Source organism: Nicotiana attenuata, unplaced genomic scaffold, assembly GCF_001879085.1.
Source record: "Nicotiana attenuata strain UT unplaced genomic scaffold, NIATTr2, whole genome shotgun sequence".
Classification (NCBI taxonomy): Eukaryota; Viridiplantae; Streptophyta; class Magnoliopsida; order Solanales; family Solanaceae; genus Nicotiana; species Nicotiana attenuata.
In genome coordinates this window covers 1,076,405-1,087,792 of record NW_017670264.1, presented here as the reverse complement: position 1 = coordinate 1,087,792, position 11,388 = coordinate 1,076,405, and the positions used below count along the sequence as shown (strand labels likewise).

Sequence of the window (11,388 nt, the reverse complement as noted above, 5' to 3'; positions counted from 1 at the left end):
TGACTCAAAAACTGTGTTAGAGCCAACTTTTGTAGCCTGTATGTGAAGTGAACCATGTAAATTGATTGTACCTCCAATGACTACTGAATTGACCTCCTTCAGAACATGAATAGGTTCTCCAGTGACTATACTCTCGTTAACATGACTTGAACCCCATACAACGACACCGTTTACTGGAACTTTTGCACCAGGAAGCACTTTAAGAATATCACCAGGTTGAATCAACAAAGCATCTATTTCTCTTTGTCCTATGATTCTTCCACCTAAAGACAGACTAAACATAACTTCAATGACAGTCCTTTGTTATCAATATTGGTTTTTGCATTTTGGTATTGGTTGTTTTCATACATTTGCCAGTAGTATATTGCAACTCTGACAGAAAAAACCTGATAGGTACAATTATTGAAACATTAAAAGAAATTCTGAATACTTGTACCTTTATCTTTGACAAGCAATGTAGCAGTAGCTGGAGTCAGTTCTACGAGCTTTTTGATAGCATCTGACGTCTTTCCTTTTGCAAGAGTTTCCATGTACTTTCCCAGAAGTACAAATGTTATTAACATGGCACTTGTTTCAAAGTAAGTGGGAGACCAGAATCCAGAAATTGCACCATAAAGTAGCGCATATACAGAGTAAACATAGCAAGCTGTAGTCCCCACTGCAACTAAGACATCCATGTTTGTGGAACCATTTCTAAGTGCTCTTCCTGCTGCAACGTAAAAACGCTTACCAATGACAAATTGAACAACAGTCACTAAAGCCCACATTAGCCAATCACCCATTAGGAAGGGACCGCACTGCCAAAGTAATAAAGCATAAAGCAGAGGTATGTGAGGGCAGACGACTCGCATGAGAAATAGAGGAACACTGAGAGACAAGCTTGCTGTAAATAGCCTAAACATGCTTGAGGATTCTTCAAGATCTCCAGAAGCAATTCTTGTGTAAGGGTTCTTAACAAGCAACTTAAACTTTCCACCACTTCCTCCCTCAATACCATTAACTAAGGATCTTGAGCCAAGAACCTCAGGATCAAAGACAACTTCCAGTTCTCTTGATATCCTATCAAAATAAAACTGTTTGACACCATGCAACTTGGAAAGAATGCCTTCTAACAACTGCGTATCCATCTCAGCAGATACTCCAACCACCCCAAGTACAATCTTGTCCTGCTCATTGCTCTGTACAAAGGAAGCTTCAAAACCAGCATCTTCAACAGCATTCACTATATCGTCTTTACTGATTATGGATGGATCATATTCAACCTCGCCTAGTGATGTAGCCAAAGCAACTACTGCCTTTCTTACTCCTGGAAGCTTTCTTAGGATACCTTCAACAGAATTTACACAAGCTGCACATGTCATACCACCAATCGTAAACTGTCCTAATAAAGTTCCATGTTGGCTTGTGCAAGATGCACTAGGTTCTTCAAGAAGCTCTGCCTCGAACCCAACATCTTTTATAGCAATTTTAATCTCTTCATCCCGAAATTCTCACTTGAATCCTTCTCAAATTATCGTTCAATTTATCGAAATTTAGAGCTCCAAGTACACTATTCGAGCAACTCAAGGTTCAGCACATCAATGGATTAACAGACAAATTTCACCCTATTTATAAACTATTTGACTTCTAAAGTACCATATAATTGCAGTTGAATTTTTCCTTAAGTGGAACAGATGCAAAATATAATTTCTAAATTAAAGACTGCACTTTTTTTCAAACCGCAACTTTATACCAAGAGTTCATTCCAAAGAAAATGAGTTTTGAATTTTATAATGTTCACATCACAATAGTAGCCAGGAAATACAAGAGCAAATTGAGCTTGTACACTTCTTTTCTATGTTTAAAGTAGTTATCAGAAATCATTTTTCTAAGTGGCACTAGTTTTTGCTAGCTGAAACATGCAAACTTTGGGATTACGCAGATCATGTATACTCCAAATCAGAATTCAGAATATGAAATTTACCAAATTACTCGAACACAGCGCTAACTCCTATCCAATGTACTTTTTATTCACATGAACTAATGTTAATCTTCTCACAACAAATCTTAAGCTGCTAAGCGAGAGATACATATGTTTTGCACGAATAGTTGAAGCCATACCCAATCGCAAAAAGGATGTTATCCAAACGCATTTCAAGTAGTTGTAGTAAAACTTGACCTGTTGACCCTTAACAAAAGAACAAGATATTACATAATATGAAAATGGAATAGGTTCTAAGCTTGAATATAGCCACCATACCAATGAAACTCTCGAAGATTTTTTCCTACCAATAATAGTTGACATGGAGAGCTTAAAATCAATCAAGTCGCACATAATCAAAGGAAATCAAAGCAACAAAAAAAGCCAATTTGCAATGAAAAAAAAAGGTATCTACACATACCAAAATTGAAGAACATCTAAAGAATCTAATAGACAAGATCTTAGCTTGCAACTTGGGTATCTGTACATTTAGAAATTTGACATGAAAAGGAAGAGAAATCACAATAATTACTAAAAGAGGGAACATCAAAAAATCATTCACGATACTGCTAAAAAGAATATACTTAAAATCTTTCTATACGAAGAAACAAGAAAAATATGAAATTTGTGAGTACCCAAGAAAGAAAATGACACTGGCGTAGGTACAGAACAAGAAAAATATAAAATTTGTGAGTATCCTGAAGCTATATATACTTGTATTCAAAGAAGAAAATACCAATGGCGAGCAGATAGGGTTGTTGCTACTAAAATTAGGCTCATAAATCAGCTACGGTTGTTGCGACTAAAATTAGGGTCACAAAGCAGCTAGGGTTTTAAAATAAATTGCTAATATTTGGGACTAGCAAAGCAATAAATAATTTATACGTTTATTCTTTTATGGAATAAGCATCAAATTAGATAGCGGGACCAATATCTAAAATTTTAATACCGTTGAGATGAAGGAAACTATGGCAATCGGAGACCATACGATGGTAAATAAAGAAGAAGAAGAGCAGCAACATGAGATTGAGGCCATCTCTACACGATATATATATATATATATATATCCATTTTTTTGCCCATGCTACAATAAGACAAATGCAAAAGAATTCTCGTTTCTCTGGCTTTAATAATTTCTTCAATGCGCTTGGAAACAAAAATAACTGTAATTCAAAGCAAACATTTCCTTTTGAAAGGGATTTCAGGGGAACACTACTCAAAGGAGGGTGAGAAGTGAGGATACACTACCTAAGAAGGTGCGAAAACACTTCGCTGATTTGTCAGAGGTGCTGAAGCAAGAAACCCTAAATAAATGTATCCATAGAGATTTTAGGGAGGAGCGAGATATTTTGCCATTTTGAAATGGCAGAATGGCCTAAATGACACTTATACTTGTGCCATTTTGTCGTGTCGGTCCTCTTACTTCACTTTTTTTTATCCAGACACTTTAACTTGTTCAAAATTAATATTTTAAACCCCTCTGACCATTGACCGAGCATATGTGACAACTTGATTACTGAGTTGTACAAAATATGTATACTTCACGCGTATAACGAGCGTGAATGTAAAAATTTATATTAAAAAATGATTAAAAAAAAAAGAAGAAGACAAAAGAAATAAAAAACAAAAACATAGTAGTATGTTTCTTTATAGTTTTCACCAGACCCACCCTTTCCCTTGTTCTTTTTCTCTTTATCCCCTTAGTCATCTCTTTCCCCCCCCCCCCCCCCTCTCGTTTTTCCGTATCCCTTGCCCCATTTCTTTTCTTTTTCTTTTTCTTTATTTCCCCTTCCTGTTCTTCCCCACCCCTGCCCCTTTTCTTCTTTTCTTCTTTTTAAATTCATAGATCTAATTTTCCTTTGTATGGTCTAGTTAATTATCTATTTTTCATTATTTGTTTGCTTTGTGAATATTTGTTTTTAGTACAAAATAGTGTAATTTAATTAATAAAAATTTTTAATTTTTATTACTCTTGTATGGTTGTTGTTATATAGGGATGAAGTTAAGATTATTAAAATATTAGGAACCCTTTTCTGGAAAGCAAGATCTTAACAGGGGAAGGAGCGGGATTTAAAGCTAGTGAAATCGTGAATGAGTGAAGGAATGAAGATAAGACGAAAATGGCGAGAAGAATAACGGAATTGGGTTGCTACTATGGTTGGCCAACTGTATTTTAGAGAGAAAAGAACATGCTGGAGATAAGGTATTTAGGTAGAGGTGGGATAAGGGTTCTTATGGAGGAATTGGGAATGGGAGAGTACTGTTCATGGTGTTATCTGGTGGCTAGATTCAGACAGTACAATAAGGAGAGGATGATGGTGGAGAAGAAAGAAAAATAAAGAAAAGGTTTAAAAAAAAGAGGGAGGAAAGATAAAAAGTTTTTTTCATATAATTCTTTTTTAAAAATGCTGAAGTGGCATATCTTTATCTGACGTGGATTCTAGCACCATGCGATTGAGAGACACGCAGCGTCAGAAGGGTTTAAAATATTGATATTAAATAAGTGTAAGTGCCTGGATGAAACTTTATTAATTATAGGGACTGGGATGACAAATGAGAACAATTACAAGTGTCTATTAGGCTATTCTGCCTTTTGAAATTGGGAAAAAATATTTCACGAAGAGATATATATTGGAGGGAAAATTTTAGCCAAAAGTTTTATTGGACTTTTAGAGAACACTTAAAAAGTGTTGCTTTTAGAATTATAAAAAGAGCACACTTAAAAGGTAGCCATATTTACAAGTAAATGTTGTCAATTGTTGTATGATTCAGCAACGTTTAACAAGTGTGGCCAAATAAAATAAAGAGCACGTTTTACAAGCGTGGCCAAATTTTCCGTTGCCAAAAGCTCTATACAAAGGCCACCCTTTGAAAGTTGCCCAAATATATTTTTGGGCACACTTTTCAGGCGTTGTCTAAAACTAGTGTGGCATTAGACCATATTTGCTGTAGTGAAACAAAATATTCTGGACAGGATGGATCGGGATTTGAAAATGGTTGTGGATACTTGAGTAGATGTTGGATGAGAATGGGTAACGGACGATGATCGGTTACGTTTGAAATAATTTGAGGGATATGAACGTTGAATGGAAAGGTTTCTCCCGTTAGGAGAACGGTTGCTTCTTGGATTACCTGCAAACTCAGAATATGATTGCATGCAAGTATATATAGATTATTGCATAAACTTAAACATGATGCGAATTTCCATTTGGACCTTGAAGTTTGTCTTTGGACGGTGAGGATGACGTCCTTAGACCATGATGTCCCGGGCCATGAATTATGCGGTAAGGGATTCGCAGGCCATGAAATGACATTCTCGGGCCATGAAGATGGTGCCTCCGAACCATGATGCCTTTGAATAATGATGTGCAAGACTGGGAGGTCCTCAAGCCATGACATGGTGTCTCCCAGCTATGAGAATGATGCCTTCGGACGATGACGCCTTTGGACAAGTTGGCTATATATCAGCCCATGAGATGCAGAGACATGATGCCAGAGATAATAACAAGATATGGCTTAGTCTTGCGTAGAGTTTGGGGCAGAGCTTAGCCCCGATAGAGGAAAATAATGCAAGGTTTAGAATAGAGCAACATTTATGCAAAGGGAGACAGTGCTTAGTCTCATGCAAGGTTTGGGACAGTGCTTAGTCCCATGGCAAGGAAAGGCAATGTTTAGTCTTATGCAATAATGGAGGCAATGCTTAGCCTCATGTAAGAAAAGGAGACAATGCTTAGTCTCTGGCAAGGAAAGGCAATGCTTAGCCTTATGCAATAATGGAGGCAATGCTTAGCCTCATGTAATGTAATGAGGGTAGTTCTTAGCCCTATGGAGAGAAAGGGAGTGCTTCGCCTCATGCAATGTAATGAGGGCAGTGCTTAGCCCTATGCAGAGAAAGGCAGTGCTCAGCCTTATGCAATGATGGAGGCAGTGATTAGCATCATGCAAGGATCGAGACAGTGCTTAGTCTCATGCAAGGAGAAGGCAGTTCTTAGCCTTATGTAGATTGGGAGGTAGGGCTTAGCTTCATGCAAGGATCGAGACAATTCTTAGTCTCATGCAAATGTAGGAAAGGCAATTCTTAGCCTTATACAGATAGGGAGGCAGGGCTTAGCCTCATGCAAGGATCGAGACAGTGCTTAGTTTCATGCAAGGATAAGGCAGTGCTTAGCCTTATGCAGATTGGGAGGCAGGGCTTAGCCTCATGCAAGGATCGAGACAGTGCTTAGTCTCATGCAAACGTAGGGAAGGCAATGCTTAGCCTTATGCAAATAGGGAGGCAGGGCTTAGCCTCATGCAAGGATCGAGACAGTGCTTAGTCTCATGCAAGGGGAAGGCAGTGCTTAGCCTTATGCAGATAGAGAGGCAGGGCTTAGCCTCACGCAAAAGGATCGAGACAATGCTTAGTCTCATGCAAATGTAAGATTAAGAGAGAAGTATTCTTAGCTGGAAATATGTTTATGTATGGTGATTCTATTGTTGTGACGATGCTTATGGTGATGACCTATTCCTGCAGCCAAAGAAAATTTATGAGTTTTGCGGGGGAGGTTGGTTCGTGACTTTGTCTGCTTGCTTTGCTCCACTCTGCCTGAGGGTCCTGTTCAAGTCACCACGGGTAGCGCTTGGCTAAAATTAAAGTTTCTTTTCAAAAGTATGTGTGTATGGTTTTCAAAAACATAGTAATATGCAAATTACAAAATCAATTAGATGAACCAGTGACTGTGATGTTATCAGAGACATTGCAACCTCCTTGCCATAGAATTTTGAGGGTCCTCCTCAAAATTCTGCCCCAGTTATCTAAATGATCTTCTGGCTGCTCTGCATGTAGTGTCATTGGCTGTACTTGCTTCGGAATTTTGAGGGTCCTCCTCAAAAATTTTCCCCAGTTTCTGATTATGGGGAAAATGAAAATTTTATTGAATTGTGACCGAACCCACAAGGCTGCCTACGTATCCCCTCTTAAATGGGAATCAAGTCAAGCGTAGTTCAATTACATCATAGATTTACAAATAGTATCTTTTGACTATGTCGGAGTTGATAGGCTTTGGCCAGATTTCTCCGTCCATTTCTGCGAGTATGAGTGCTCCTCCTGTTAGTACCCTGTGAACCATGTAGGGACCTTGCCAGTTGGGTGAGAATTTCCCCTTGGCTTCATCTTGATATGGAAAGATCTGTTTCAATACCAGATGTCCCAGTGTGAACTGTCTAGGTTCGACCCTTTGTTGAAAGCTCTGGACATCGTATTCTGATAAAGCTGACCATGACACACTGCATTCTTTCTTTTTCCGTCGATAAGAGCCAATTGTTCATAGCGACTCCTTATCCATTCTGCATCACTGAGTTCTGCTTCCTGTATAAATCTCAAAGAAGGAATTCTACCTCGGCGGGGATGACAGTTTCAGTACCACAGACCAGCAAATAAGGAGTTGCCTCGGTTGATACGCGGACTGTGGTGTGATATGCAAACAAGGCAAGTGGTAACTTCTCATGCCATTGCTTGTGGTTCTCTACCATCTTTCTTAGTATCTTCTTGATGTTTTTGTTTGCGGCCTCCACGGCTCCATTCATTTGAAGCCTGTATGTTGTGGAATTCATGTGCTTGATTTTGAAGGTTTCACACATAGCTTTCATCAGATCATTGTTGAGATTGGCGGCATTGTCAGTGATGATGGACTCTGGAACCCCGAATTGACAAACAATACGATCCCTGACAAAATCTGCGATGACTTTCTTGGTTACAGCTTCGTAGGATGCAGCTTCAACCCATTTGGTGAAGTAATCGATGGACACTAAAATAAATCAGTGTTCGTTCGAAGCAATGGGTTCGGTTGTACCAATGACATAATTCCCCAAGATGCAAAAGGCCAAGGTACACTTGTTGTATTGAGTTCGTTTGGTGGCACCCGTATCATATCTGCATGTATCGGCACGGTAGCATTTCTGGACATACCAGATGCAGTCTGTTTCCATAGTCATCCAAAAATATCCGGCCCTGAGTATCTTCTTGGCTAAGACGAAACCGTTCATATGTGGGCCGCAGGTTCCGGCATGTATTTCTTCAAGTAATTTGGAAGCCTCCTTGGTGTCAACACACCGTAATAGTCCTAGATCAGGAGTTTTTTTATACAGAATTCCTCTGCTTTGGAAGAAATGATTGGACAACCTCCGAAGTGTGCATTTTTTAGTGTGGTTTGCATGCTCTGGACCCTTTGCCAAATATTCCTTAATATCGTGGAACCATCGATTTTCGTTTGTTTCTTCTTCAACATGAGCACAGTACGTCGGCTGATTATGGATTCTTATCGGAATGGGATCGATGAAATTCTTGTTCGGATGTTGTATCATGGAGGACAAAGTGTCCAATGCGTCTGAAAATTCATTCTGGATTCTGGGGACGTGCCGGAACTCTATCTTTATGAATCTCTTCATCATCTCTTGTACGTGATGTAGATATGGTAGTATTTTGGTATTCTTTGTAGCCCATTCTCCTTGTACCTGGTGCACCAGCAGGTCTGAGTCACCAATTACCAGCAGTTCCTGAACATTCATATCGATTGCCAAAGTGAGCCCTAATATGCAGGCTTCATACTCAGCCATATTATTGGTGCATGGGAACCTGAGTTTTGCAAACACTGGGTAATGCTAACTGGTTTCTGATACCAAGACGGCTCCGATTCCGACTCCCTTGAAATTTGCAGCTCCGTCGAAAAACAATGTCCACCCGTCGTAGGCTTCAGCAATGTCTTGTCCTACGAATGTCACCTCTTTGTCAGGAAAATATGTTTTTAGTGGTTCGTATTCTCCTCCTACAGGATTTTCGGCAAGTTGATCTGCCAATGCTTGTCCTTTGACTGCCTTCTGAGTTACATAGATGATATCGAATTCACTCGACAATAATTGCCACTTGGCCAGCTTTCCTGTAGGCATAGGCTTCTGAAAGATGTACTTTAGGGGATCCATCCTTGATATAGGATATGTGGTATAGGCACAGAAGTAGTGCCTCGGTTTCTGAGCTATCCATGTCAGAGCAGCAGGTGCGTTCTAGCAAAGAATACCGTGCTTCATAAGGTGTGAACTTCTTACTCAGATAATATATGGCTTTCTCTTTTCTCCCCGTCTCGTCACGTTGCCCCGAAACACAACCGAAAGCCCCATCTAATACCGAAAGGTAGAGTAGTAGTGGTCTACCAGGTTCTGGCGGGACTAGGATTGGTGGTGTGGACAAGTATTCCTTGATTTTATCAAAAACCTTTTGACAATCCTCAGTCCAGCTGGTTGCAGCATCCTTCTTTAGCATTTTGAAAATTGGTTCACATATCACCATGAACTGTGCTATGAAGCGGTTGATGTAATTGAGATGTCCCAAGAAACTCATCACGTCCTTCTTGTTCTTTGGTGGTGGTAATTCCCGTATAACTTTGACTTTTGACGGGTCCAACTCGATTCCCCGGCGACTGACGATGAATCCCAACAATTTTCCGGCAGGAACCCCAAATGCACATTTTGCGGGGTTCAGCTTTAGATTGTACTTCCGCAGTCGGTCAAAGAACTTTTTCAAATCTGCTACGTGATATGTGGCCTTCTTGGATTTGATGATGACGTCATCCACATATACTTCTATCTCCTTGTGTATCATATCATGGAAGATGGTTGTCATGGCCCTCATGTAAGTAGCCCTAGCATTATTCAGACCGAATGGCATCATTTAGAAATATACCCCCCATGGTGTAATGAAGGCTGTCTTTTCTGCGTCTTCTTTGTCCATCCAGATTTGATGATAACCCGCGAAGCAATCCACAATGGACTGGAGCTCATGCTTGGCACAGTTGTCAATCAGTATGTGTATAATTGGCAGCGGGAAATCGTCCTTGGGACTTGCTCTGTTTAAATCCCTATAGTCGACACACACCTTGACTTTCCCATCTTTCTTTGGAACCGGCACTGTAGACATGTGATTTTTTACCCTCCCCAAGATTTTTCATATTTTAGCACCTAAATATTTAATTTAGGCCTAATATAGCTATTTCAACTAATTTTTACTCTTTTACTTTGTTTTATTGCAAAAAAACGAAAATTACAAAAAAATAATTTCATTAGTATTTTGTAGTCATTTTTAATCTTGAAAAATACCAAAAAAAAAAGTTTATTTTAACGGTCAGTCTTATTTTAACAGTTATTTTATTTAAGTAGGACTAATTAATAAATGAGGTCGTATTTTAATCTCGTTCGCGGGGAAAGAATAAAACTTGGGCTCGAGCAACGCATTTTTAGGCCTAATTTTTAGACCTAGTCCATAATTCCTAGGCCCGTACCCCTAACCTAATCCCTACCCCTATATAATATTACCTAATCCCTAAATAGACGGAGACCCAAAAAACACTGATCCGTCGTTTCATAGAAGATTCCATCCCTTATTCTAACAAAAAAAGATCTAGCAGCCATTGCCTTTAATTTGTAAGCTAGGAGCACACCACCAAGAAATCAGCCGAAAACCCCAACTCCGAAATAAAAAATCGGCGATCTTCTCCACACCTCAAAACCCAGTTAGAGCCTCACCCTCTCATTTTCTGAACTCGGCTACCCCCACCCCCAAATACTGATCCATCGTGTGATGCTTTTCATGATGGGGAATGGTTAGTTCCAATCCATGACGACAAAAAGCTTTTGAACTTCTCAGTCTGTGCACCGCATTAGTTGAACTCTCATAGCCAACAATTCTCAGTAAAAGGCACACATTGAGAGAAGATGAAAGTTTTTTCAAGATAAGAGAACAATTAAAAATATTGGAGAAGTGTTTGGACAGAAATCGAAAAAAAAAGGTCGAAGGTTTTGAGAATTTGAGGTGAAATTCCGGGTTCCGGTTCCGCCGTTTGATTTTTATTGCTGTTTCTCGGTGAATTTTTTTGGGACTCAATATCTGTGTAGTTTCTGATTTTTATTGCAATCGAGGTTCACTCTTCCCCCCTTTCCTATTTGCACTGTTATTTGGTATGTTGTGATGGATTTCCTTGACATTGGTCCGTAGTGATAATTTGTGATTGTGGTTAGAGCTCTTAGACTTGCTTAGCTGTTTCATAGTATTCCTCTGTTAATATTTGTTAGACTTAGGCTGCCATGTTCTCTACTATAAAAGATTTCATTCTAAATCTTAGATTCACATATTTGACCTCTTCCATTCTAAATGAATAACAGTTCTTTGTTCCATGAATCTGTGGAATAGTTTTAAGCTAACGAATATATGGAATGGTTTTGAAAACGTGATTCTTTGTTTATATGGCAAACTCTTGGTCACAATAGAAGGCATAGTAGTATTTTCTTCAAGTATTTACATCTAATTTTGAAACTTGAAATCATACTTTTGTGGTAAGTATTTTCCTTTCACTCTTGGTATCAGTTTGCCTTTTCATTAATACTTTTAGCATGATTAAAAT

At 39.0% G+C, this 11,388-nt stretch overlaps 1 pseudogene; it reads right to left on the bottom strand.

Annotated features, from left to right (window-relative positions):
• Positions 1-1,490, bottom strand: part of LOC109236908 — a 3,863-nt pseudogene extending 2,373 nt beyond the window's left edge.
• Positions 1,491-11,388: the final 9,898 nt, after the last annotated feature.